Raw genomic sequence first — 6,000 nt, forward strand, 5'->3', positions numbered from 1 at the left:
ACTTTCACTCATCGGCGAGCGGTCGGACCTCAGCACGAAGTTTAGATCTTTGAATCATGCTGTGGTGATTTTATGTGGATAAATTCACTGTCTGAGTAAAGATTCCCAAATTAGAAATAATTTTATAATCATCCCAGTTGGCGGAGTGCTGCTTTGACACCTTTCCGATGCTCTTTAACCCTTTAAAACCTGAAGTAAAATGTCCCACACATTGCAAGAAATTAGTAAGATGAAAAAATAGTTTAAGAAAAAGAGGGGAGTATGTAGCAGAAAATCATCCAAAAAATTGGGAAAAATGTCCTGAAAACTATTTATGATTATAATTATTTTGTATTTATAATCTATCATAGAAAAACTTCTATTTTTCCCATTTGTTAGGTAATTTTATTGTACCCTTTTACAAATGTATTGCCAACTCTTGGGCCATGGGAGGATTATTAAAATTATAATTATAAAATTAAAAAAAAATGTCCTGAAAAATATTCACAGAATAACACTTTTATATTTATGATCATGTCATAGAAAAAAACTTATTTTTTTCCAGCTCTTTTTATGTTTTTTTTTTTTTTTTTTACTTACGTTTTTTCATGACCTTTTTTAGATATATTTTTATTGGACCTTTTCTACTTGTTTTAAAAAATAAAATAAAGCAGAAAAAGGGTTAAATACAGTCTTAACAAGTAGGGCCTCGCCACGTGGACTGACCGGATCTGCCGCTGTCACCCAGCTTTGCCCCGTGAACCTGTAACGTGACCTCGCTCAGAGTCGGGTTGTCTCTCGGGAGATTGCATGATGCGGCGGTGGTGATGTCACCGACCCCCCCCCACAATTGATGATGTTCCTGTGATGCCTCTTTGTGCACAAATATATACACATGTATCAAACATGTCAAAATGAATTCAAGATGGATTTCAAATGCTGAATCTGCGGCTGAGGGTGATGATCAGAACAATAAAGTTTTTTTTTTTGAACCTTTGTTGTTGAAAATTACAAATTCAAGAGTGTGTTTTCAGTGTCACACAAGATGATGTGAGTTGAGCTGAGTGTCAGGACTGCAAAGCTGGCTCAGTACTTTCTCCCTTCTGTGTTTCCTTCAGAAAGTCAGGCGGCGGCTGTGTGTGTGTGTGTGTGTGTCCGTGTGTGTGTGTGTGTGTGTGTGTGTGTGTGAGAGTGTGTGTGTGTGTGTGTGTGTGTGTGTGTGTGTGTGTGTGTGTGTGTGTGAGTGTACAGTGTGTGTGTGTACGACAGATTGTCATCCCAGACTGTCAGCAGCAAAAAATAATCTACTTTGCATGTAGTACATTGAAAATACTGCGTTTTTTTTCTTCATCTAAACACCTTGTGGCATCATGACAAGAACCTGGCATTTAAAGGGTTAAAAATCTAAAAATGAATGAATGTTTGATATTTATGATTAGGAGTGATTTCGCTTAAAAATGTAACTTAATGAAACCTGCTAAGGGTTAATCCTGTTCAGTGTTACGTGTGTGTGATACAGAATCTGGTGTACTGGTCTCAGTTCTTACTGATTTAAATGCCTTTTTTTAAATGAACGTGGATTTTATGCCTCCATGTCAGCAACAACCGTTTGTCTCATTCTTTTGCACGTAATGTCTCAGGAACGCCGTGAGGAAATTTCTTCAAATTTGACACAAACATCCACTTGGGCTCAAGGATGAACGGATTTTATTTTGGTGTTCATAAGTCAAAGGTCAAATTGTGATCTTGCTTCGGTTTCATTTCTGTGAGCATGGTATGTCGAGAATGCCTTAGATGAATTTATTCAAATTTGGCACAAACGTCATTTAAATCTAATGATGAACTGATGTGATTTTTTTTTTTTGTAGTCAAAGGTCACTGTGGTGTTGCATCTGTCTCATTCTTGTCAGCGCGATATCTCACAAACAATTTGAGGAAATTTCTTAAAATTTGGCACAAACGCCAGCTTGGACTCATGGATGAACTGGTGTGATTTTGGTTGTCAGAGGCACCTGTGACATCGTCTGTCTCATTCTCAGAAATAGGATATCTCAGCATTTTGAAGGATTGCCTTCAAATTTGGCACTCGGACTCAACAATGAACTTATTAAATTTTCTTAGTTTATTGGTACATTAATGATAACAGAATTTCACACGAATGTCCAAAAAAATAAGATGAAGCGGTTACGTTTTCTGGCCACTACCGAACGTCATATCTCCGTAACAGAAGCGGACACATTTGGTCAGATGCTGAATTGGTGGCACTAATGTTGAATCTGCTCCTGTGTGTGAGGCGTCCGTGTTTCAGTAGCTTCTTTGCAGTGACATCGATATTTAGAGCGTCGTCACGTGTTTTAATTTCGAACTGAGTCATGATGGAGGGATTGTTCAGGGACGAGGGCTGATGTCCCGGTCGAGGAGGGATTGGAGGAGAAGCAGAGATGATGTCATGATGTGATGGGAGGAGCCAAGGGTTTTGGGTTTACATTCATGCATCGTGAGACTCCTCCCACTGTGGGCTCACCCTCTCATCTCATCTGAGTCTCATCATCTCGGCTCGATCACGCAACCTCCCTCCTCCCCCTGCGGTGTCCTATCACACCGATGGCTTCGTCCACATGTCTCTCTGTGTCCCCCTCTCCTCCCTCTGCCTCCTCCCCTCTCTCTCCTCCCTCTGCCTCCTCCTCCTCTCTTTCACTCCCTCCTCTCTTCGCTCCATCAGCCTGATGCGCTGTGGCAGTGTCTGCTGGAGGAGGAGCCTGAAATAATCTGTTAGCCGGCTTTCTCTGTTTCTCTTTCTCACTTTTCATCTCCTTTGTCCTTTTACTTTCCTTTCGTCCTGTCTCCTTCTTTTTAAAATTGTTTTTATCTTTGTTTTTTCTCATTTATTATTATTTATATTTTCAACCTTTCGCTGTTTTTTTTTTTGTTGTCCCCGGGCATTTCTGCAATAATTGTTTTCTACATTTCCTCCTTGTTTTCTACTTTTTTTTTTTTTTCACCTTTTTCAACTTTTCTGTCTTGTTTTCTACATTTCTGTCTTTTTTGTTTTCTACATTCCCTGTTTTCAGAGTTTCTTCTCATTTTCCACATTCCTGTCTTGACTTCTACATTTCTTTCTTTCTGTTTGTTTTTTCTTTCTCTACATTTCATGTTTTCTGCTTCCCTTTCTTGTTTTCTCATTTTATACATTTCTGTCTTGACTTCTACATACTTTGTTTTCTCTTTTTTTCTAATTTTCTACAGTTCTCTCTCTCTTGTTTGCTACATTTCTTTTTTGTCTTAAGCAATACTTTTTTTCTCGTTTTCTACATTTCTTTTTTGTGTTCTCCATTTTTCTTGACTTTTACTTTTCTTTCTACATTTCCTTCTTTTTTTACCATTACCTTATTTTTTATACATTTCTTTATTTCTTGCTTTCTACTTTTCTTTCTTGATTTCTATATTTATTTTTTCTACTTGTTTTCTACCTCTTTCTTTCTCCCGTCTTCTATTCTCTCCTTTTTTTCTGTCTTTGTCAGCAGTTGTATTTCAGATTCAAAGAATAATCGTCATTTTGGGGAAATTTTACTGGATCGAATCATCATTCTGGTTCCAGAAGTGCTTGCGATCAAACTTTATTGAGTTGATGTTGCACTGAAGGACGCTGAGCACCCTGACGTTATTAATCACTTTCTATGTCTTTATATAATCTTCCAGAGGAGGAAAACCATTTCATCCATCTTCACACGTTTTATTGTTTCTGCCTTTGAAGCCTGTTGGCAAACGAAACACGCATCTGTTTTGTCAACAGAAAGAGTCGGACTGAAAGTTAAGTCCGATAACTGCTGACTAAAGCTGAAGCTCAGTCAGCCCTCGCTCTGCGTCCAGCTCACATGACGTCTTTGTGAACAGGTGAAATGCAGCTGCCGTTACTGAAATGAAACGCTTTTTATTCAAAGGTGAGATCTGACCGTCTCTCCTCTTTGTTGCAGCGTGGCAGAGAAGGGAGCCGAGGGCTGCAAAGATCTGATGGAGGCCTTTGCTGCTTGTGTGAAGAGTGCAGCTGAGGGGACGTCATGAGGAGTCGCCCTCCAACCTCAAATGTAAGGATGTCCCAGAAGCTGCTCGTTCACTCATCGGGGTTAATTATCAAGCTATTTCTGTGACTCACCTGCAGAGAGCCTCATTAGGTGCAGAAAACGTGTTCTTCACTCTCGTAAATGCAGTAACTATAAAGAACATCTTTGGGGAATTGTTTCAGATTTGGCACAAACGTCCACTTGGGCCTGACGATGTACTGATGTGATTTTGGAGCTCAAAGGTCACAGTGACCTCGTGTGTCGTGTGTCGAACACGATATAATGTATATAGCACCACAAGGTAATTTTCAAAATTTGGCACAAACATCCAGTTTGACTCATCAATGACCTGATTAGAATTTGGTTGTCCAGGTTCACTGTGACCTCACAAAACAAATTTTTGGCCTCAAGTCAAAAATTCATACATTGATTCTATATTTTTTGATTGTTACATAATTAACTTTGTAGAGTCCAAGGCAACATCGTAAAATGTGATTTTTATGTTGAACCAAAAGCACAAAATCCAAAGGATTTCTATTTTATATGACGGACAAGCCGCAAATCTCACTGTTGGAGAAACGAAAAAACCTGATAATTATTAGTTGCGCCCGTTAGCGGCCTTTCTTCTTGTTCTGCCTTGAAAATAACAAATGAACAAATACTGACGTCACTCCAGGTTTCAAAGGGTTAACCCGCTCTCTAGTTTCAGCTCACACACGGCGTCCTCCTCCTCTCATCCCTCTGTCCTCTCCTTCAGGTCCACTGCACTGAGTCCTCCAAGTTCCCAGCATTCCCTTCTGCACAACAACACTGGACTGAATGATGACAACGGTGACGATGACGACGATGAGGATGAAGACGATCACGGCGTGACAAACAATGTGTTGATTCGGGCTGAATTTGGGATGTGGTGGCAGTAACCACGGTCTCCTCCCCCCTGTCCTCCCCCCTGTTATAGGCTTATCTGGTGTCCCTCCGTCTTACCGCCCTCCTGCTCCCCGTACGGCTGACATGCAGCACCTCGACATGTAGACAATTCCAGAAGAGCTGAGCTGTAATGTAAATTGTCGACTTGAGATGAAAACTTATAAATGGAAATAAAAGTATCAAATAATTGGTATAAAAACTGATTCTTGATTTTTAGCCACTTTTTGTTTCAATATTTGACATCTTTCATGAAAATATAAACCCTGAACATATAGAGTCCTAGCTTTGCCTCGTACGTGAGAACCATTTCTGTGTATTCGTAGAAAATAAGAAAAAAAATCCCAAATTTTTACAAAAAACCTCACGAAAAAGAATAAAGGGGGAAAAAAATTTTTATTTTTTATACTTTACTGAGTCTTCTAGGTATGTGTGCTGAATTTCACTATTTAATCAGTGGGAAGATTTTTTTTTCTAACGAAACAAAACAAAAAAAAACTCTCTGATAAAATATATTTAGAAGAACTGTAGTTTTATTTATTTACTTATTTTACCTTTCTCATCATTTGCTGTGTTACTGTGTTTCCATCCTGTTGGTTTGTAGTCCCTCCCCTTTAAAAAAGACTACAATTCCATTGAGCCTCTTTCCAGGAAGTGACACAGCGTCTTTTTGGAGGGAACCGAGAGGAGTAAATCAGGGTGAGCGGTGAGTGTGACTCGTTTCACCGTGTTTCTGTGTTTGTTAAACTCTCCCTGTGAACAGCTAAATGATGAAGAAAGGCGGACTGATGAGAAGACCTTCAGTGTTATGTGACAGAGGTTGTGTTTGTGTGGAAAGGGTTAACCAGCTGCAGCAAACTTCCCACCTGTCAGCTCTCTAACCCTCATCTCTGTTTGCAGTTTTCCAGTCGCTCTTTAATTCACACCAGAAAGCGGAACACACAACCACAGCACGTTAACTCTTTAACTCCCACACAGGAACTAAACTCTGTCCCCAAAACTGGAGCTCAGGTAACGACAGAGACGAGGTAATCCA

At 39.7% G+C, this 6,000-nt stretch overlaps 1 long non-coding RNA gene across 3 annotated transcripts in view; it reads left to right on the forward strand.

Annotated features, from left to right (window-relative positions):
* Positions 1–5,160, forward strand: part of LOC121956321 — a 29,417-nt gene extending 24,257 nt beyond the window's left edge. For all 3 annotated transcript variants that reach the window (XR_006106696.1, XR_006106694.1, XR_006106695.1), the window contains 2 exons: positions 3,954–4,064; positions 4,798–5,160. This is a non-coding gene — a long non-coding RNA (uncharacterized LOC121956321). The remainder of the gene's footprint in view (positions 1–3,953; positions 4,065–4,797) is intronic.
* The last annotated feature ends 840 nt before the right edge of the window (positions 5,161–6,000 follow it).

Source organism: Plectropomus leopardus, chromosome 17 (assembly GCF_008729295.1).
Source record: "Plectropomus leopardus isolate mb chromosome 17, YSFRI_Pleo_2.0, whole genome shotgun sequence".
Classification (NCBI taxonomy): domain Eukaryota; kingdom Metazoa; phylum Chordata; class Actinopteri; order Perciformes; family Serranidae; genus Plectropomus; species Plectropomus leopardus.